A 23,272-nucleotide genomic window follows, 5' to 3' on the forward strand; every position below is an offset into this window, starting at 1 on the left:
GAACCAAACATTGCCAGCAAGATACCAGGGAAGCCATCTTAGTATCCCCAAAGTCCTGGGCTAAACTTGAGCCCCGAGCCTCAGCCAGTTTCCTCTGGGGCATCAGCATACTGAAAATCACCAGGGACCATGGCGTCTCTGAACTTGCCACTCAGACAGCATCCTCGCAGCCCCCACTGCAGCGGGAGGAAACAGGAGGGCTGATTTTAATCTCTGCATGACCCCAAGCTCTCTTGGAGGACTGAAGAGACCTCGAGGGATGCAGAGTGGGCCAGAGGCGACAGAGCCATCCGGGCAGGAGAGAGAGAGCAGTGTTTGCAAGAGGCACCTCTGTGAGGGGAGTCCTTCTGAAGCTAGGAAAGACCAAGTTAGGCACACTGAGGGCCTGAATGCCGAGGCTGAAACGTGGAGAAGTGCTCCTGCATTGGAGGAGGGAGAGAGAGGAACGTGGTAGCAGACCTAGAGCAGGACTGCGACTTCACAAGACCGTGGTGTCCAGACATTCCCTGCAGAACTGTCTAGTATGCAATCAGAGGGTAAAACTGAGCTTGGAAGTCAAAGGCAGCTTGGAAAGAAAATCGGTCCAGACAACGTTTCTACAAAGAGGTTTACCAACTCATGAGCCAGACACGGGAAGGGAATATTGTCCCCACTCAGGTTTGTGGAAGGTTCCCAAAGAACAACTATGAATTCATTGCACTACTAATGGCAGAAAGGACTGCGTTCTTGTTTCTCGTGGCTCAGACATAAGAGCAAGATGGTTCTTACCATTCTTACTCTTACCTTCCGGCTCCATATTGTGGCATCAGAAACTCGGTAAGTTAGATGCGCCCTGAAAAAGAAGTTTATTTTTCTCCAACTTATCCACAACAATAAGTCTTGTGTATGTCTACTTTCACTTCTAGCTTACTTTGAAGAGTTTGCACCTGAGCACTCATGACTATTCAATCAACACAGACTGGTGGGTGGGAAATTGGATGTCATTTCATGATCCATTTGAGAATAGTATTTTCTCCCTTAAAAATTGAATAAACTGCATCGAAGGGCATCTAGCTCTGATTGTAAGTTCAAATTTTAAACCCGCTGTGATATGTATATTAGAAAAGAACACATTGCATTTTCCAAGTATCACATAGATTATTTCTTTTTCTTTATTTTATATCATTCTGCAATTCATATAATCACAGAATTCTTTAAATGACAACTTAGTAGGATCTTTCAATTCCAAGTTGATGGAAATGATCATATAAAATGTCTGAATGTAAAAATTACATCTGCCCCTGGTCATGTGATCATTTGAGAACTTGAGCATCAAGAAACTTTGTTACAAATAAAAGGTTAATAATAACAACTAGATATGTGCAATTAGTCATTAAGAAACATTCAGTTTGCAGCTCTGAGGTTTAAAGCAATATGCCAACACATAAGTTGAATCCCATCCAGTTCCTGTCATGAAAACATAGGTGATGAGGACAACAGGACACTAATTTTAATTAAAGCTTAATTATTTAGCACCAGGCTCTGAGCTAAGCACAATGTATGGACTATCTCCTGGGATATCTCATGGCATTTGCATCCCCATTTTACAGGAAAAACTGAACCACAGAATTTACGTAACTTGTCCAGGATCACTTGACTAACAAGCTGCATATGAACCACTCCTGTGGCTCCTGTGAGAGAGGGATCCAGTCTGCTGCAGGCTCCCCAAGAAAGGACACGGCAGCAGCAAGAATGTGCAGGGATATGTCACAGGTCAGTGGCAGTTACACAGGACCACGAGGGCCTGAACCTCTGGAGAAACACAGCAGGAGTCCAAATATTCCTACCCAAAGAAGAAATATAGCTTCCCTCACATGCTCAGCAAATGGTAGGTTGTCAACACTTAGTTGGAACCCCTGTCCACGGCTCAGGTACTGAAATCTCAGTCCCACTCCCTCAATCTCTCTTTCTCTTTCCCCTCCCTCCCTCTCTCCCTCTATCTGTCTTTCTTTCTCCTGTCCCATGTCCACAAATAGTGACCCCCATACACCAAGCCCTTTCTTCCAGCAGGTTCCTTTCCTGCTAATTCATTGTGCACAGAGACATCATCTACTTAGACTGTCTTCCTGCTCTTCAGCCCTGAGGAAGAGATAGAATGCCCAAGATGGAGGAAGGTCATCTTTAAGTGCATTACAACCAAAAAAAGTCTTCATAAGTTGACCATTCCTTCAACAAGAACACCTTCCACCAATTTTTTTTTCTAATGTGGTAGAACAAAATGGGAACTGTGGCAGTTCAAGAGCTGACAGGCTGTGGCTTTACATGCTGACACAGTAGCTCCACTTACTGACATTTAGGAGGCTTGCTGTAGCTAACAGGTACCTGTAAAAGGTAACCACAGTAGTGGAGGCAGGAGACAAAGCACAGAGAGAAAACAATCCCCCTTTAGGCTTAATTCAGTAAAAGTCCCTAAACGGTAGGAGCTAAGAGCCCCCAGGCTATTGACCAGCCTATACCCATATAAGGAATGCAGCATGCTCCCTCCAATAGAACTGCCCAACTCCCTTGCCTTAATGTACTCAAAACTTGCTTGTGTATAAAAGTAAAAGTTCTGCTGCGTTCAGGGCTCAAACTTTGGGAATTATCCCTCTGGGCCATGGCACCACTAATAGTGTTCCTTCCAGATCTCCGTGTCCGGACCCTCCTTTCCCACTACACTAGTATTATGTCTTACCTGTTCATGTCTACTGCATGGATCTAGAGCTCAGAAATATGAGAACTCAAAACACTGCAACTATAGTATTTAAATCATAAACTCCTCACATTTTGAAATCGAACAACTGTAACGTTTTAAATGTCATCATGTGAACAGCTCTCCCTCCCCTTGCATTTCTTATAAATATATCAAAGTCAGTGAAGCTTTCTTAATAAAGAAAAATAAAGGAGTAGTGGTACAAAAAACATGGACATCTTCTGGTTTGTTCCAGTGTCTCTTGAGTTAATTAACAATTTTTAATTCCTTAATCACAGTAAAATGGCTCTCATTTAAAACTTCTTTTTTTTTTTCTTTTTCTTTTTTTTACCTTTCCCAGGACCACTACCCACCCTCAAGTGTCCATTGCTGCTGACGTGAGGCAGATCAATGACTCCTTGGCTCTATCTGTACCATCCTGGCCGCCATGTGCTGGCTTTGATACCCTACCACCTTGCCACCTAAGCACCTTCCTGAGCATCAGACTAATTATTTTCCTGCTCAAAAAAATTCTGAAAGATCCTGTTTATATATAGGACTAAATTCTTAGCCTAGCATTAGACCAAGTTCCATCTTTAAAGAGTCTTCTTAAGCAACATCGGTTTAATTTAACTCTTCTTACTGCTGAACTTCAGCCTTCCCTGTTGGGAACCTTCTGGCACTTGTTGGCCAATGGTACTTCTCTAGTCAATGAGAATAGAGTCGTATAGAAAAACTCCATCTATTGTCTTATTGTCAGGCCACATATCCAGCCCATCTGTGTCTATGCCACAGACAGCTTGAGGAACATCTGTTAGCCACATACGTTAATGAGACTCTATAGCCACATATCCATCAGAATCAGGAAGGCAATGAAACTAATTTAGCACCCCATGTTCTCTAGCCAAAGGCCTGCTAACAATGAAACCCTAAGATATATTATGCCCTCAGTTAATTCCTTTCCGTTAACTTTGAAACTTGGAAATAATCCATTCCAATTGCCTCATAAAAACTAAGCAATCCAAGCACCAATGGGAGATGGCTAATGATGTATTTAGCTCATGATGGCCCAAAACATTCATTTAGTTTCATCTTTCAGCAGCCTTCTTTATCTACATAAGTTGGCTACCTCCCTGTTTCTTCTCTCCTAATAATTTATCATTTCTCTGCCTCTGAGCAGAGTAATTTATTCTGAAGGTTTGAGATTATTTTACCTTGCAACTCCCAGGAGGAAGACGATTTCATCTCTACTATATTTTTTTAAGAATTAATTTTTAACTTTCATGTATAATTTAAACTACCATCCCATGCCATTCCCATCGAAATGTTTACTTTGGCATTTTTTATACCAGTCAAGGAATGAACATTGTTGCAGAGAACTTAATCTCATACCATAGTTTGATTAACTAACAAATAATTCTGATTGCCAGCAGCATTCATATTGATAGCTGGGTGATATTGCAGGAAACAGCATATTGCATCTATCAACAAAGGAGGTGGAAATCGAAACACTGGCCCAGCATCTGAGGTGAGGGCATTTAATGAGGAGCTCATACATGTGTGTATCACTTTAGGATGAGGAATTTTTAGTAGGTGGATTCCTCCCATGTTAGAAAATCTCCATAATGTGACTCCAGGAGAAATATGAGTACTGATTTCAGGAACTTTGATCTGTTTTTAAGGTTTTCCATTATTATGCAAGTGGGTTTGCTCTTTTGCAGATATAAGGAATTCAATGAAGATATTCGACAATAAGCAAAATTCAACAAGAGATAAGTGAGATGTAAGTGACCCAAGCTTCAAGATGGACAGCCTCCGTGGAATAAGTGAGCCATGTGAAAAAGCCATTTGAAATCAGCTAAAATGTAAGCACTAATTAATTGAATGACTGAAACTTACCTATATCTACAAAGGTGCAGAGGCAGGTCTGCATAAGCCTGAAAGCTTCACTATTTCCATAAATTCAAAATAGCCAAGGTCATATAGAATTAAATAAAAACTAAATATCATAAATATCATGCTAAAAATGAGACTCAATAAATTTCTTTAAATACAATTGGATTTAGTTATAAAGTTGGCATATGTTGGAAGAAGTTTTTTCCCCAGACCATAAGTGATGAATCTCTTTTGGGCATGAAGTGGGATGAGCAGTATCTCTTGCAACAGGCACTGAGCCATGATGGCATACTTCATTTGTTAATAAAAGCATGTTTTCATTTTTTTTTATGATTTACTTCAAAACGTTCTCAATAGAGTGTTTGAAATTATCCATGAGCTAACATGAAATCATTATTAAAAGATAATATCAATCTCATTTTCATAAGACCTATAAGTATATACAAAAACCACCTGAGCAATCAGGTTGAGGAGACTGAATCCATGTAATACATAAGCACCTCAATCTATAAATTTGAACTACTTCCGTTGAAAGGAAATTTACTCACAACCAACTTTACGTTTGTATTTTATGTAGCACATAAGCTCCCTAAGTGGTCTCTTCATACTGCCAATGGCCCATATATATGAACTATGCCTTCCCACCCAGAGTTCTCCAAATCTGCCCACAGTTTTGAAAGTTGTTATCCTTTCTCCTTTTATTGTCAGCTATAGAGTTATAAAAGTACAATGATTCTGTGGTATCAGAATGGAAGTTGGTTTCGTAGCCTCTCCTCTATGGTACTGCAGAAGTGTGGCAGAATCCAAGGTTGTAATGGATTAGCTAGGACAACCTGGCTCCTTAACTCTGTCTCTGTTTTAAGGAAAGACACAAGTTCCTTAAAGGTGCTTCCCCTGTGTGTCCTACTCTGTTTGTTAATCATGTTCTCTGCTTTTCTTTCCTCCCTGTATCTGTTTCCCTTCCAGTACCAAGGATGGGGCCCCGGACTGTGCAGGCCAGGAGAGCCTCTACCCCTGAGCTGCACCCCAGCCCTTACTTTGGTAAAGAAAAAAAATTGCCCCTTGGAAGCTAAAATTCACATAGCTATTTTCAGCTGTGGAAAAGGTGGGTGTCCCCTGCGTATAGTGAGAGTGTCTGCATCCAAACAGGGCGCTTCAAATAATTCCAAAAGCACATTCACCCCGGGACTTTGTGGAAACCATCAGGCAGTCCTATGTGGTAATTGAATTCTAGTGGTTATTTCCCCTGGTCTCTGCGGATCATAAGTCTTCCCCGTTGAACAGAACTAAAATTGGAACTGAATATTATGTCAAAGAGTATGGAGCCAGCAAGCCACCATGGTGCTAGGACAAAGCCAAGATTAAAACACTCTGAGCAAAAATGCCCAAAGGAGACCATCTAGGGAGTAACACAGTAGACGCCTCCTTTTGCCAAAGACAGAGAGAGAAACCTGATCCTGCAGAGTTCGTGGCACGGTCTGTAAGTCGGCTGGTGCTGGCTCTCATATGAGCAAATGGGAGCTCATAGAGAAGGGAGCTAGCCTGTTAGCAGAGCAGAAAGGGAACCCAAGCCTCGCATTTCATCAACCAAAGACACACGTTTAGATTTTAAATGCTGAAGCAATCAGTATATCAGACACGTATTGTGTGAGCTTCCTGTAGCCACTGCAGCAACTTGCCACAAATGGAGGGAGTTAAAACCACAGGTATATTGTCACACAGTCTGGAGGACAAAGACCGACATCAGCACTGTCCCTGGGAGGTCCCAGAGGCGTGTCCAGTATTGCCCCTCCCTGCATCCTTTGGCTTGTGGCTTCGTCATTCCAACCTCTGGTTCAGCAGCACTTTAGAATCTCTGCTGTATTCCTGCATCCCTTGTCTTCCGTGGGTCTGGACGTTTCACAGTGCCTCTCTTGCAGGCACATTTCTGATGGCAGTTAGGGTCCACTTGGAAAGTCCTGGATCCTCCCCCACCAAGATCCTTAATTTAATCACATCTGCAAAGACGCTGTTCCCAATAGCATAACACAGACTGCAGGGATTCGACACTTGACATCTCTGGGGTGAGGGCGTGTTCGGCTAGCCACTAACAACATTAATTAGATTTTTAGCCAACTGTTAAAACCAGCATGTCTGTTGGACCTTGACTTATTGGCTTTTTCTCTTGGCATCATGTGACAAATATGGAATCACATGAGATATCTAAAGAGAACTACAGCAAAGAGTCACTGCCTCTGCCTGTCTGACCTCTGTTCCCGCTTTCCCATGTGATGGAAAAGGCAGTTACCTACAGGCAGACATCGGGCTTTGTACTGTCATAGGCACAAAATGCGTGACGTTGTAGCCCCTGAATTACTGTAGGGCCACGGCCCTTGCAGCAAGACTCCCAGTCCCGTTGATGAGTCCTGCCAATGCTAACGAGTGGTATATGGTCATTGTCCCCCACTTTAAGGATCGCCTTCTCGTGCTTAGGCCAGAATTTAGAAAGAAAACAATTTATTCTTGTTGATTTCTCCTGTAAGTGCATTTTCCAAAGTTCTAAATATGAGTAATACTTACACTCTCATCAGCATGCGAACATGGCAATATTTTGGTTGCCTAAATGGGGTCCCAGACAGAAAATCAATGAGGTTACTTTAAGTAACATCCATTTTATGCTTCTTTGCAATCCTAGAAAAAATCCATTCCAAAGTGTTTTTATGTGAGTTAAAAAGATAAAAGCATATTCTTTTTTCCCGTGGTTACATGAGACGTTGAAAGCTAGTACTGTGTTAATTTTAAAAGAACATGGCTGGCTTTTGGGAACACGCATTGTACCCCTCTTCCACTGTAGGCTGTGATTGGTTTGAGCGAGGTTTCCATACCTACCAGAACATTTATCTCAAATTGACTCGGGCCAAAATTAAATAATGTCACAGCCCCAGGAGAGTGCTGTAATCTGAATGTCTGTGTCCCCTCAAAGTTCACAGGTTGGGATACAAGCCACCGTGGTGATGGTGTGTGTGACGTGACGTTTGGGAGTGAACAGGTCGCAGGGTGGAGCCCTCATGACGGGATTAGCTCCCTTGCCTCTCCCACCCAGAGGACACAGCAGGAAGGCTCCATCTCCAAACCAGGAAGCCAGCTCCCACCAGAACCAGACTGTGCTGGCACCTGGGTGGACTGCCCAGGCTTCAGAACTATGAGAAATAAAATTCCATTTTTTTTATGAACTTCCATATTTAAGACGTTTTGTTATAGCCATCCAAATAGGCTAGGATAACCAGTGTTTTCAAACGGCAGGTGAGCCAATCAACAGTCATTCAGTAAGTATCCATGATACATTACTCATTACCCTGGACTAGAGTCAGAAGGTCCAGGTAAGTTCACTGAATGCATTCACTTAGGTGAGGTGAGCCGTCTGCAGAAATCTCTTCGCAAGACCCCATGTCCCCATGTCTCTCCAGCCACGCCCCCAACTCCTGACAGTGGACACAAGTGCTGGTACTTGTTGAATCCCAGGGTCCTTTTCACTTCTTCAGAGAAAAGGCAACTCAGATTCCTAGGAAATAGTTAGCCTGGAGCCTCAAGAAAGAACCAGTAATTGTCAGGCTGTTTCCGATGTCGTTGAAATCAACGGTACCCCCTGACTTGCTCAGCAGTTCAGTTCCCATGACTGTGGGACCCCTGGGTGAGGATGCAGGTCCCAGCGGTCTGACCGTGCCTCCTTCTTCTCTGGTATTCCCACAGATCTCTGAGCATCCTCTTTGGGAGGATCAACATCTAATGAGCAAACACTCTGGGGGGGCTGACCGATGCACTCTGGCCTTGGACAAGAAGTGGTCCCCTCATCAGTTCAAGAGTCAGCCTTCTGGCTCACACTTAATCTCCTGTGAGGACAGGTGAGTCCTGACCCAGACAGTGCTCAGGATTAGGAACCTACTGAATGGAGACGCCGACCTCAGGATATGCAGGCTACATCGCGCTCTGCCGCTGGGAAAGCCCCAGGAGAAGCCCACTGCCCCCTGGACTGTCCATCCGGATGCTGGAGGAAATTGAGCTGAGCATGGGCCAGGCACCTTGATGGAGACTGCAGTGGAAACGTCCACCCCGTTCTGGCCATCAGGAGCTCAGAGTCCAGGGAGCAAGACACCCTAAGAAATACTAAGAAAGCCCGAGGGGTGGGTAGGATCAGCCCTGATGGGTAGGATCAGTGAGATCAGCGTTTTCCAGCAAGGGAAAGCACAAATGAAGACCCTAATGTGGGAAAGAGCCCGTGCACACAGGGGAGGAGTGACCGCTGGGGCTCAGAGAGAGAAAAAGAGCAGCCCAGGGCCTGGTGCAGAGGCCGGCGGGCAGGCTGGGCGTGGCTGGGAGGCCGCCTCGGCACTTCTGTGCTTTGCTCTGGATTCAGGAGGACACTTGGAAGGGACTTCATCCTTGTAAAGCAGACCTGCTGGGCTCTGCCTTCACCAAATCCTGGCTCACCATGGCTGTTAATTTCCAACAGATAAGCGGAAAGTGAAGATGGGAAGGAGGCAGACTCTCTCCTCTTCTCAGAGCAGCAGGGGTCCTGGGTGGCAACCCAGCACCCAGGAGCCAGCCGGGGATTAGACTGTTGAGAAAAATGTGAGTTTTTTGACTGAATTAAACAGCCACCTCTTTTCATATTGCCTGTGGCCCAGGCTTCCCCCGTCTTGTGCGTCCTGCCTTGGTCATTGTACACGCAGGGCTGCTGAAGACTCCTGAGCCCCTGGTCAGCCTCAGTCTGCTTTGTGTGGCTACGAAGGGCTCTCAGAGTCCTTGTGATGGGCGACGTTCACTTAACTGAAATGTATTGGCTCGTGGTTCTGGAGGCTGGGAAGTCCAAGGTGGAGGGTTGGCGCTTGGCAAGGGCTGTGTCACCGTGAGACAAAGCAGAAAGAGGCCGAGGGAGGCCAAGAAGGGAGGAGCACATCCTAAGGAGCCCACTCCTGCAATACAGACCAGCTCCCACGGCAGCAGCCTCGTGGCCGACGCCTTCCATCAGGCCGCTGCCCAAGACACTGGGGGCTGTGCTTCCAACACGTCTGGGGGACACCACCCCATTGCACAGCCCCTACCCAGGTTATCAGGCTCTTTGAGATGTACATCTGATCACACTGAAGGGACCCAGCTGCACAGACGCAGGAAGAAGTGATCCTGAGCCAACCTTGGATCCTGGACTCCTCTGGGAACAGGCTGGGCTGTCTGGCCTCCCCCAGGAACTGTGCGCAAGAGCAAGCACACGCACACACACGCTCTCACACACACTTTATATAATTCCAGAGGAGCACACGTGACCTAAAGCCATTTGAGGACCCAACTAAGAAGCCATGGATACAGGCAACTGTGGTCAGCTGAGAAGCAATGAGGAGGCCAGGACTGGGGACAGAGGGACCCAGTGAGACCTTCCGCAAGGAGGAGATGAGAAAGGGAAGTTGTGGCCATGACCTCTGTGGCCATTCACCTCTCACACATGGCCCGACGCTGCTAGAACTCATCCAAAATGTCTCCAGAAAAAGCAGAGCTCTACAGCATCATGAGTCCTCACGAAGACTGCGGAGAAAGCCCCGCCAGGCTGGCACCTCTGCAGGTTTCCGACACTCAGCCCATCGGGCCTGCTGCTGAGAGGTCTCCAGGAAGAAGAGCAAAGGGCGGAGGCTACCCCGAGGACAGACACACTGTCCCCTTTTCTCCCATTAGCCCTGGTCCACTTCCAGCCAGGATGCCCATATCAAAGATGTCACCACCTCAAAATAAGTAAATTGAGGTTCAGAACTCACTGTTACACCCTCCTGAGATCTCTAAATCTCACTTCTTTTAGAAGCAAAGTTCCAAGAATGTCTGCAGTTTTCCAAACAATCATACAAATGAATCTGTAGCCTCCCTACTCAAGGAGAAGACCCACAAAGGGTCCACTTTTCTCAGTGTCACCACCGTTAAGTACCACGCTTCACTACTGAAAACCACGTTCTGAGATTCCCAGCACAATTCGGACTGAGGAACCTCAAACAAACATATAGAATTATACCTAGATCATAAACCCCGTGGCAGGCAAAACTGTCACTCACTTCAGAAGGTTGAAATGACACACAAACGTCTGCAGGGTGTGCACAGCTGTGCAGCAACACGGACACAGGGCCTTCCACCATGTCACCAGTCTGGAACTCTGAGTGGCTGTACCCCATTATCACACTCAGCTCACTGTAGGGCCCTGTGTGAAGCACCCCAGGAGACACAGCTGAATGGGACCCAGCCCTCATCCAAAGCGCTCTCAAGGGAAGGAGGCACAGGAGCTACACCCCAACGCCACCAAAAAATCCTCCCACCAAGATGAACACTCCTTCTCTACACCTGTCGGGATTTCTGTGGGCAGAAAAGACTCGCGGTGGACCATCTGTCACTGGAGACTTCACTAGAGGACACATTTTCAGCAGAGTGAAGAGTTTTCGGAAATGATTTCAAAACCCTTGGCGTGGAGCCTTGGAGCCAGAAGTGTCTTACGGAGCAGACTCTGGAGTAGAGAACAGAAAGCATGTGTCAGCAAAGACCCTGCCCAGGAAGGCCTGGGGTGCTGCCTCCAGATGGAGGACCCTGGACACGCAAAATTTCAGAGGCCAGCAAGCCCATGTCCAAAGTGATGTTCCAAGTTAGGGTGACAGCCGACTGCAGAGCTCCCGGCCCCAGGTGAGGCAGGACATCATGGCGGAAGGGAGAGGAGGAGGAAAGCAGCTCAGGGCGTGGCAACCGGGAAGCAGAGTCAGAGCTCCCCTCTGTCACCAGGGACAAAATACAAACCCTACACGCACACTCCAGTGACCACCTCTCCAGCCACACCCTCCTGCCTACAGTTACCGCCTGCTAATCCTTTCAAGTGGATTAATGCGCTTATTTGGTTAGGACTCTCATAACCCAATCAGTACACCTCTGAAAATCATTCACTATCTTACACATGAGCTTTAGGGGGACACCTCACATCTAAACCATAGCAGGAGTGACTACCGCTGATATGCAGAGGGTGGGGGGAGGGTGGGACTGAAAATTCCTACCCTCCAATTTTGGGAGGTCAGGGTAGGCAATAGTCCTGAAGATTATAAAGAAAGAAGTGAGATAGAGGCTCAAGGAGAAAATATGAGGGTGTCGCAGACAGGCAAGAACCCTTACTTTGACAGTTCCATTCTCAGGAAAGATTAGGACAATCGCATCCCGTGAGCACCTTGGGGCAGCTCGACAGACAGCAGCAATCCTTTGAAGCTGCCCCTCTCCTCCTAGAAACTCAGCCTGCCTCGGTGCTCAGCTGCAGTGGGCACAGGTTCCGTGGTGAAGGGGGAGTGGAAATGCCCTTCCCAATGGCCCAGCTGATGGGACTCAGGCTGGGTCCCCCTCAGGAGTGGAGCAGGGCATCCTGCAAATCCCAACCCTCCCGAGGTCGGGGTTCACTCTACTCCTCTCTCCCCACCAAACCTCGAGACAGGGACTGGTGGGACATCACAGCCGCTCACTGAGGCTCCTCCTATTCCAGGGTGGGATTGGGCAGCTGGGACCACTCAGCTGCAGGGGGAGCCACAAAAGAGCCTTCTTCCATGAGCACAGCACAGGGTCCTCCTCCTGCCCACTTCTCTCTCACGAATGCTTTCCTATTGCAAACACGAAGACAATGATGTTTTGGAAAATCACTAAGCCCAGGACAGCCCTTGCATGGTAAAGGGAGAAATGGACACGGGGCAGTCACTGAGCAGCATTCGGGGCCTGGGTCCCCGAGCAGCCCCTCCGGCCTCCCCTTACCATCCAGTGTGATGTGGCGCCCGGCGAGGCCCAGCTACCGGCACCATGGATCAGGATGAGTGGCAGAAGGAAATACCCCCCTTAGATCTTTGTTTTATATGGAGACTAGCTATTTTAAGTCAACAGGAATTATATCAAAAAGAATGTCTCCCACCCTCAAGGACATCTTCCCTCAGCCCCTGTGTTTAGGAAAACAACTGGAACAATTCAGTTTCAAATAAAAAGTGAAGAGACTTCTTTCCCAAGGTTGAAAGATAAAAAGAAAATAAAATGATATGGGTTTGCTACTTTAAAAATGCTCTAAAGGTCAGTGATATATTTTCTGAACACTACCAGAAAATTCAGCATGAAACCTTAAATCACCAGGGAACCAGCGCAGGGGATTACTTCTCCACCCCGCCCCTGGGCTGGGCACAGCCACAAAGAGACAAAGGGCCTGAGGAGACCCACAGCATTGTTCTACCAGGGTTTGTGGGTCGGGTTCCAACCCCCTCTCCAAACTCCCTCTTGGTTGGCTCCCCTGGGCTGGGCACCCCCTCTCAGTTTGTCCCTCAGCTAACATGGAATTGTGTGTTGGGACCACTTCATCCAAAGTGTGATTTCTTCCAAACAGTTGAAAAAGAAGAATAAAAACAAAGGCCCTGCAGCCATGATCTGACTCTCAGGCACCCACCACCCATTTGCCCCCACCTCCCAGGGCAGTACTTTTGTGACATTTACCCAAAGAACTGGATTAAGCCATCAAAATTCTCAGATTGTTTTCAAAAAATGCATAGTCATCTGTCTGATAAGCCAGTGGATTCTTTTCTAGGAAGAAGTAAAAAATAATATTCTCCACCCAATATGATTGTTCCATCTAAATGAGACTGAGAAGAAACCAAAATCTAAATACACTTATTGGGTTTTCAAAAGGCATTATCAAGTGGGAAGTCATGTAGGAATCCATGCTCTAGTCACTGAGCCCTTACTATGTCCCCGACACCAGAAATAGGGCTATCCCAAAACCCCTCCCTGAGCCTGTGGGCCCCACTGTGGTGGGGTGACACCACAGAGAAGCAATTGCCCAGGCCATTTGGTCTGCAGGAATGGTGTCAAGAAGTGACGCGTCACACAGTTGAGCCACGCCACACTGGACGAAGCCTGTGGAGAATGGCCACTCTGGGGAGGCCCCCACAGATGAACAGCCAGGCACACAAAGAGCCTGGAGAAGACCAGCACAATGGCCTGGCCTGGGACCCGAGGCGCAGTCAGGCAGGAGGCCGTAGTCTGAGGCCGTCCCAGAGGGCCTTTGAGTTTCTGCTGTCTTCTCTCTCTGGAGGGGACACGAGGACAGATCTCGGGCATCTGAAGAAGCCACTTTCCAACACTGACCTTGACCGTGAGGCCCAAGGCAGGGGGTACATACAAGGGCACCGTTCCTGTAGCCTGGAGGGTGCACCGCGCCCCAGCGTGGAGCTTTGGGCGCTCATGGATCCAGTGTCTCTGCATCTGAAAGTCTCCTCATCAGGAAGACGCTTTCTAATCTCCAGGCCGCGTCTGATGACCTACCAGCACTTCACGAAGGCGCCAGTTGCTGCCTCTCCTGACCGCCTGAAATCGCAAGTAAGGATTTTCTATCCCACAATTTAAAAAAAAGGAAGGAAGGAGCCTGGATCCCCAGAATCTTAGACGACCCATTAAAGTGATTATGATTTTTTTATGAGTTGGCAGACCACCAATCCTGAGAGTTGGAGAAAGACCATTGAAAATATAAACACAAATTTCAATTAATTGGAAAACATCTTTTTATCTTTTTCTCATACTTATTAACTTCTCATAGCTCTTCAAGTTGTGAGAACGATGTGTTTCATGTCACGTGCTTATCACTTGTCGAAGATCAAACAGCGCCAATAAAGGCGAAAACACCACATTCTTGTAGGGAAATCCATGGGCCATGTGGTGTCTAGGGTGCATTTTGTCCAAACGTGAAAGGTCAGGGAAAAAAGGGACAGTCCCTTTGGAGAGATTTGCAGTGTTGAAGACAGGCGGCAACACCTTCCAGACCAAGCGCTTTCATACCTGGAAAGTTTTGAAGGAAGGACAGAAGCTGTGTGCTCACAGAGTTAGGAAAGAACCGTAGGATTTCTGATGAACCAGAGAGTAGAAGCGTAAAAAGAAGAGGGCATCTGTTAGCTTACAAGTAAAAGTAAAGAGCCCTAGCTAGATGAAGCACAAAGGACACATTTGTTATGAGGTCTGAGCGTATCTTAAAGAGATTCTGCCAGGATGCAGGAAGGTATGGAAGCCAACATGGTATTGTGAGCAGATACAGAGGTTGTGCACTGCACAATACCCGGTCCTTGCCGAGGGTGAGCTAGAGTAGGGCAGGGAAGAGCTACCTGCATTTATGCAGGCGGCCACATTCACCTCTGCTGGTGGTTCTCACCACAGGCACTTTAGCTCCCAGGAGACACTTGCCAGTATCTGAACATATTTTTGAACACGTATTTTGATTGTCACAGTAATCACTCCTGTTATCTAACGCTAGGGAACAGGAATGCAGCAGTGAGCATCCCACACGGGTTGCCTCCATCGCAAAGAATGCTCTGGCCCCGACTCCAGTCAAGAGTCTCAGCCTCAAGGAAATGACACTCCTACCTCATAGCAAGGTGCAGCCCAGTGGGTCGACAGGGGTGCAGCTCTCCAGAGGGGACACTTATTCCAATCCACAGGAAGAGCCTCGTGGAACCCAGGGGTAACGCCACTGTCGACCCTCGTTGAAGTTCCACTGGATATCCAGAGGTAAACCCACCAGGGCTTAGCCCGGAGGATTCCAGAGCCCTGGCCCCTCTCCCTACTGCAGGGGTGGAACAGGCTTGAGGTCTGTGAGCCGTGGCAAATGGTCCAGCACGTGGCCACGTGACACCCTGGAATGCCCCTTGTGAAGCGTCACTGACCACAGTTACTGCTGACCGAACTGGGGGACGAGAGCATGTCAGGCCCTCCACCGGGTGGCAGCCTCCTCTGAGGACACGCAGGGCCGTGCCCATGGCTCTCCTCGGCTCAGTAGAGGGGGTAAAGGAAGGCCAGGCTGGCAGTGTCCTGCTTATACACGGGACACGCTGGGGAAGGGCCGAGCTGATAGCCTCCATGAGAACAGGCATTTGGTCCTAGCAGGACAGGGCAGTGCCCGTGTTCACAGCACTGGGCTAAGCTCAGAGTGTCACAGAGCAAACCCCAGCATGACACAATCCTACGCAAAGCTCTGGGTCCTGAGGGAAGCACCCCAAGAGGAGCCCAGGAGGCACATCCTGCCTGGGTCGGCCCTGCTGGGCCCTCCAGCTACCCCAGATGGGGACAGCCTTCCCGGGGCCAAGGCCTGTCCCTCTGTACAATCTGCTTCAGGTACAAGCTTTGCTGTGTGTGTACAGTGAACGCAAAGCGGCCATATGCAATCGGACCTGTGGCCCCTCTGCTGAGGACCTGCTCCAGCAGAGCCTCAGTGCCTCTTGGCCTCGGTCTGTCCCCACGGTTCCCTGAGCACAGCCCACCACCGCGGCGATAGGTGCAAAGCCAGGAGCCTGAAGAAACGCCAGAGGACAGCCACCGGGTCCCATGCTGGACAGGGGCTGCTTCATGGCAGGTCTGCAGGCTGTGGCTCCAGGGTCACCGGCCCATGGGGTACCTTTCAAGGAGGGGAAGGAGGCCACAGTGGATGGCACAGGGCAGGGCAGCCAGGCTCCTGGGCCCAGAGCCGTCCCAGGTCAGGAGACCAGGTTGCACATTCCACCTCTAGTGGTCCAGGCACTGGCCGCCCAGGGGTGGAGCAGGGCCCAGGTGGCTCTGCAGCTAGCTGACCCTGGAAGGGGGTGAGAGCAGGAGCCTGTGCTCTGGTCAGCACAGGGAGCAAGGAGACTGCTCAGCCCACCTGAGGGATCCACGCAAAGCTCACACCTTTAAAATACTGAGAAGGTGGAACGAGGTGACATGGGTGCTCTCACTCCCTGGCACTCATTCATTCTGCCAGGATTAGGGCTGCTGGACACCATGCCCAGCACCATTATCCACAGAGCAGACTCCATTCAAGGCCACTGTGTCTACAGTCCCCACAGCCTTAGTCACAGGGGCTTCCATCAGAGGCCACCACAGAACCCACTAATTTCCCGTGGTTCAGAACTCGGGGCGTCCAAGGGCTTATACATGGCTGCCTTCTCACCACACCGGCTGCAGTGGGGGCAGAGAGAAGCACCAAACAGAGGCTTCTGCTTTCTCCTGAAACAAGACAAGGCCTGGGCAGACCTGCAGCTACGGGTCACCAGCGGGCTGCAGGTGCTGCCCCTCCACCCATCCACACCCGCTGTCTTCCAATGCCCTGCTCTGCTTTAGTCTCTTCTCCTTAGGAAAACTCGTTCCACCGAAAGTTCTGGTTCAGGTCCGTGAAGCTCTTTGCTCTACCTGGGTCTTGAGCCGCTAATCTCAGCTCTTCCTGGGCAACCATTACCCACAGCCCTCTGACTTTCTGCCCTGGGCTGCTGATGGGAGGCTCGTGAGCCCGGGGGCCACAGACTCCAGAAGCCCCGGCCACACCAGCGACTTGCAGCTGAAACCTGGTTGACCACAGGGTAAGTGACGCTCTCCATTTTCCAGGAGAAAATGCATAATTTCCTCCTAGGTGTGAGAACCAAAACCTTTGTGTACAGGGATGAACTGTGGTCCAAGTTCCTGCCCAGCATTACAAAAGACACAAAGGGACACCTCAAGAACACATGGGTGCTCTGAAGAATTTAACAGATTCACACCCTGCCTTAGCCATGGAGGTCAAGGTTGACCGCAGGAAGAAATTAGGTGTGAGTGCGACAGTTGGGTGTCACGGTGGTGCTCTGCATGAGCCAGAGGGGATGGGACAAAGTTCCCCATCCAGCCCCCCATGCTGCTCTGCAGAGAAGTGACATACAGGAGTTTGAAAGAACTGACTTGTTAGAGTGCTTTTGTACCTAATTACAGGGTGCATTTTGATGTTTCAATGCCTGTATACATGGTTCTGTGTTTAAATCAGGTTAAACATATCTATGTCCTCAAAATTATGTCATTTCTTTATGGAGAATGCAAGACCCTTCCTTACAGCCCCCTGTCACTTTAGTACCTGGTCCTTATCCACAGTCACCTGCTGTGCCCCTGTATGCCAGAACCTTCCTCCCAGCTGCCTGCAACTTTGTACCTTTGGTAAGCCCCTCCCAGCCCTCCCCTCCAGCCCCTGGTGACCACTATTCTACTTAAAAGAATTGAGCTTTAAAGTGAAATTTCCATTACAAAAGTCCAGGCTCCGGGGGTCTGTCCTAGTCTTTGAAGATGGGAGACTCATTAAGCGTCTCAATGGCGGTCAATAGCTCCTTGCATTGTCTTCTTCTCAGCACAACATTTTTTTTTCTCTAATTATATTGATTTTAGCAAACTGCAGTGTCCACTCTGGGCTGGTTTTTAAATATGAACAGCAACAGCTTTCAAACGAATGCTGTGCTCCTCTAAGGAGAGCATCCTTCCCTCCAACTTCCTACAGGAGAAAACAGGCATTATGAGGAAAGCAAAGCGGCCTGATGAAATGATGGGATTCTGCAAAATAAACAGCCACTCCAATTCCAGGCAATCATAGCTGCACCCCTTAAGTGTTCATTATTCTTCTTGCCTGAAAACTAGGTAAAAATCAAGGGTTGAATCTATATTTACAATTTCAAGTTTATGCCTCAGAGGGTGATCAGGCGACAAATCAAAAACTAAGCGATGTTTTAAAATCAAACTATTGAGTACTTTCATCATCCACACAAGAACAGCCAACTGCTCCTCTGCTGAAAACACCGGCTTTCCCTTTTAAAAGCAGAATGCATTTCCACAGGAGCTCCGCTGCCTCCAAGTCCTCTGCTTCCAGCCCTTGACTCCCTGTGAACTCTCCCCAGCCAGGACCATCTCCCGCAGCCAGCATCGGAGCCACCCCAGGCACGCATTCCATCAGTCAGTCATTTTAAATGCTCCATGAACATCGAGCATCACACCTTTGCTGGGCACTGTGCGCAGGGGCTCAGTGATGGGGTGGAGGGAACAGGCGTGGCTCCTACCATGGTCTCCTGAACCCAGCACCCACTTGTGCTCCTTGACCGTCTGTGTCCCTCTAGGACACCCCCATTCTCTTGGCCATCGTATTAGTCAGGGTTCACTAGAGGAACAGAATCAACAGGAGGTATGATTATAAAATGTACCAGGCTGCCTTATGCGACCAGAAGATAGTCCACAAGGGCTGTCTGCATGCAGGCTGGAGAGCTGGAGAGACCAGGAGCTGCACAGTCCCAGTCCGAGAGGTTGAAGCTCCAGTACAAGAGGGATCGATACTGCTACCCTAGTCTGAGACCGAAGGCTTCTGGAGAATCAGTGCCAGAGACAGCTCTGGAAGAGTGAAGAAGCAAGAGTCTGATCTCTCCAGATGATCACAGCAGCAATCAAGAACCGGTGCAAGAAGAATTCAGCTCTATCTGCTGGTGCTTCCTGGTTCTTCCAACTTTTACTTCATCCAAGCCATCATCCTATTGGACAGTGCTGCCCATGCTCAGGGAGGGTCTCCACTTCAGTTGGCTATTCCACATGCCAGTCATTCCTAGACACATCCTCATCCAACACTCAGAAGCCTCTTAATCTTCTGCATCTCTTAATCCAATCAAGCTGACGATTCAAATTAACCATTATAGTCACATAGCTTGGTGCCCCTTTCCTCCAGCTGTGTCCCAGCAATAAATAGCTGAAGGTCACGTGTGCCTGCTGCCTCCCCACCTCAGGGCAGGGCTCCCTTGCTGGTTTGCTGCTCCTCCACCTCCACCGTGGTAAAACGGGGAGACGATGTCATGGTCTTGAACCGTAAACTGGACCCAAGCTGATGGAGTCCACACCTTTTGGAACTGTGCCCGTTTCTGAGTCAGAGGCAGAGAAGGACAGGACTTGGCCACTGTTGTCCTCACGGCACAGCTCACACTCCGTTGGCCAAGGCCAGTTGGTGGCACTTCCCACCTGGAGGCTGGGCAAGGAGAGAAGGCGAGGGTTACAATGCTGCCAAGAGTCAGAGAAGAGAACCACAGCATTGAAGGCCAGCACTGGAGCCACCATGGACGTCTGCTGGGCACTGGTCTCTACCAAGCACTGACCCCACCTCACTGGACATTGGTCTTGTTGAGGAATCTCACACTCTTCAGAGCAGGACAGTCTACCTGGAAATTATACCTGATTCCCATAGCTTGGCCCAAGGTCCCCATCACCTCTGACCACCTGCCCTGTCCAGGGCAATGTCCAGTTTCCAGATCGCCACTCAGAGAAGTCAGGACTTTGAGCTTGGGAGAAGGGTGTAGCCGTGGTTTTCTATGCATAACCCTCACCCATCGTGGAGGTGGCTGTGTTGGGACACTGGGCTCCACTGCACTGATTTCACTGTCTTCTGAAGAGCTAAGGTGATGTTACCAGTAGTGTGCAGCGACCATGGTGATAACACGTGCCCAACCTCAGCAATACACAAACACTGCTGGCACCAGAAAATCAGGAGGAGCCCGGCCAGCCAGCAGGGTGTGGTCACACTTGCAGTGTCTTCAGAGAACCCTCCTGAAGTTCAATCAGTCAAATGTGTCAGTGTGAGTCATGAACTTGACCGAGTTATGTGAGCCCCTGATTCTCAGCAAACGCCAACGGCCCTGATTTCCAACCATGGAATCACAGCAGTGCTGCAGACCTTCAGAGGGCCACTCCGCCTTCCTAGGGTTCAGCTCTGACCAAGAAGCAACCTGGACAGAGCGAGGGAGGCATCGTGACTGGCTTCTTGCAAAACACCATGGGGACATCTCGCCAGGCTGGAAGAGGGCAGAGAGAGTGACCAGGGCTCTCAGGTCTGCCAGCACCAAGGATCGTGAGACTCCTTGAACAATGTGAAAGTGAGGGTGGCCTTGGGGGCACTGGACAGCATTCCTTTGTTGTGCTTCCCGTGGTTAAAGGACACTGGGATAAAACTGTTTGTCACCCTGGAACACAGGAAGTCAACGAGGGGACAACGCCCAACAGAAATGGCTGCAGTAAAAACAGGCTCTGCCCAGGTCCTCAAAATGATTGAGTCCCCAAAATGATTCTCTTGTAAACTGGAGTGATGAACTTGACCGAGTTATGTGAGCTCCTGATACTGGAAGAGTCCTCTCTGCCCCTGTGACTCCACCCATGGACGACATCTAAGATCTGGCTGCCAGTTCATCAACAACAAGCCTCATGCTTCTTGTATCTGGAAAATGTGATTGATCATCATCTTTAATACATTTCATCGTGGTTTGAGAGGGCAAATCCCTGGTATGATTTACTCCATGGGTGAACACAGCCGTTTCTATATACTTGACTATACACCAATTTAAACTGTCTTCTAAAACCATACGTAAAACCCGGATGAGCCATAGAACTACAACTGGAGTGGAGACCCCATGCACACCCAGGGTCAATCAGGGAAAGCTAATGTGTTGCTACAGACTGCATCTGGGATGACCCCAGCGCTCCCAGGACCACCACACGTGACGGGCATGTGGCTCCAGAAGGCTCTCCTCTCGCCCTGCCCAGGATGCCTGCAGAGCGAGGGCCGTCCCCACCGCAGTGAGGCCCTGGGATCTGCTCTGCCACACGTTAAGCATGGCCCTCAACATGGTGCTACCAGGAGGAGGTGGAGGCTTTGGAGGTGGTAGACCCTCTTGGGGGATCGTGGGACATCCAGCTCTTCATGCTTTTCCCATTTCCCAGCTAAGCAGTGAGCTGCTTCACTCCACCCTCAGCTTCCTCCAGGAAAACTTGCCCAAGGCCATGGGCCAGCTGCTCGGGACTGGACCCTCCAATGTGTGAGGCAGAATCAACCTCTCTCTCAGCTGAGATCTCAGGCATTTACAGAGCTGACAGAGGGCTGACGGACACAGGCAGTCAGGCCATGTCTCAGGCCAGGGATTTCAGGGATGACAGCAGACAGGACAGTGCGTTTGTCCCGTGAAGGAGTTCAGACACAAATATTTTAAAAGGAAAAAAAAATCCTGATGATACAGAAAAAAAAAAAATTATACCTCTTTGGATCGAGTTAGCCTTCTAGACATCAATTTGTAACTTCCTAGTCACATTAAAGATAAATCTTCACCCCAAAAGGATAAGGTTTGTGTGTGAACAAATATTTTAGCTTATGTAGAATGACAAAATGTTCCATTTTTAGATGATAAATAGCATGGTTACATAAATATGTAATGTAACATTTACTCTTGGGTGAAGATCTTGGTATTTCAGAAAACAAAATGGGAAAATCCACACTAATGAAAGCTTACACGATTTCTGAGTTATGTACCTGGAGCCCATTGACTGTATCTTAGGTCATGTCTGGACCTGCTGCCAGGAGCCTCCGTCCCTTGCCCCTGAGGGCTCTGTCCCCACTGGGGGTCCTGAGGCAGAGTCCCCAGGGCTGCCGCGTGTGATTGGCACGTGGTCTGCAGAAGGCTTTCACCTTGCCCTGCTCAGAACGTCTGCAGACCCAGGCCAGGCCCCACATAATATGAGGCCATTGGCTCTGCTCTGCTCAAACCAAGAGAGGAATCTGCCGTCTTTCCCTAGAGTTCTTCCCTCCAGAGTGCGTGTCAGAGCTCTCTGAGAGTCCTCTGAAGCCCCCACTCCAGCCTTGGGTGGGAGGACGGCACACGCCAACCCTCCCCCACACAGAGAGCTGGATCTCACAGCACAGAGCACCCTCCCCAAAGAAGACACTCACGAGCTTCCACTCCAGAATTCCCTTTAGATGCAGACACCGTTAGGTCCTTGATGTAGCTGAGGGTTAGGGGACAAGTTCCCACAACCCCTGCTCAATCTTAATGGAAACATCAGATGAGCCTAAACTGGGGAGCATCCTGCACGATATGTAGCCACTGTTCCCCAGTATGAACCCGGCCATGGCTAAGGGACAAAGGCTGATCCTCTGCTGTAGACTGGACAGAACTAAGGACACTCTACATCCTCAAGCAATGTGTTCTTCTGCGGTGGATCCTGGAATAGCAGAAGGCCATCACCCGCAGGTGCCAGTGTTGCTGACTTAGTTCTGACACGTGTACCGCGGGACTGTTGGACGTTAACGTAAAGGGCACTGGGTGGGGTCTGCAGGGGAACCATCTGTATTGTTTTAGAAACTTTGATGCAAATAGAAATATTGCTTCAAAACAAAAGTTTTAGTTTAAAAAAAAATAAAATTTTAAAAATGAGAATTGGAAGTAAAGGAGAGGGAGCCTTGCTCTAAGACGTTAAAGGACAGCTTGGATACCCAGGGACTCTCTGTCAAGTCCAGTTGGGGCCTGGCTGGCGTGTTCTTCCATGAGGGAGAGCACGTGTGGCCGGTCCCACCAGGAGTTTGGAGCTTATCTGGCCTTTGCTATGTTTTGCCTCTTTCCTTGTTCCTGGAAAGAAAGAAGCTGCAGAGTGGGTCTCAGCTCTCATGACTAAAGTCAGGAAACTTCCACCAGGTTATGGTTTGGATTTTTAATGTCCTCCCAAAAGCTTATGTGTTAGGCAAGGCAGGAATGTCCAGAGGCGAAACGAGATTTGAATCTTTGGGGGATACTTCATGTGAACACCATTGCATGTCCCTTGAATAAAATGGTGTAGTATTCCCAGGGGACCTGTAAGCACCTCCTATACGTTTACAGCAAGTCTAGATCACTTATAATTCCTAATATGAAAGAAGTGTGTGGAACAGCAGCTACATTGCTTACAAAGAAGGCCAAGGGAAAAGTCTGTAATGTTCTGTAGGGAGACATTCCTTCCACATATTTTTGATCCCAAGTTTCTTGAATCCTCTGCTGCAGAACCCACAAACACAGAGGG

The sequence above is a fragment of the Callospermophilus lateralis genome, chromosome 4 (assembly GCF_048772815.1).
Source record: "Callospermophilus lateralis isolate mCalLat2 chromosome 4, mCalLat2.hap1, whole genome shotgun sequence".
NCBI lineage: Eukaryota > Metazoa > Chordata > Mammalia > Rodentia > Sciuridae > Callospermophilus > Callospermophilus lateralis.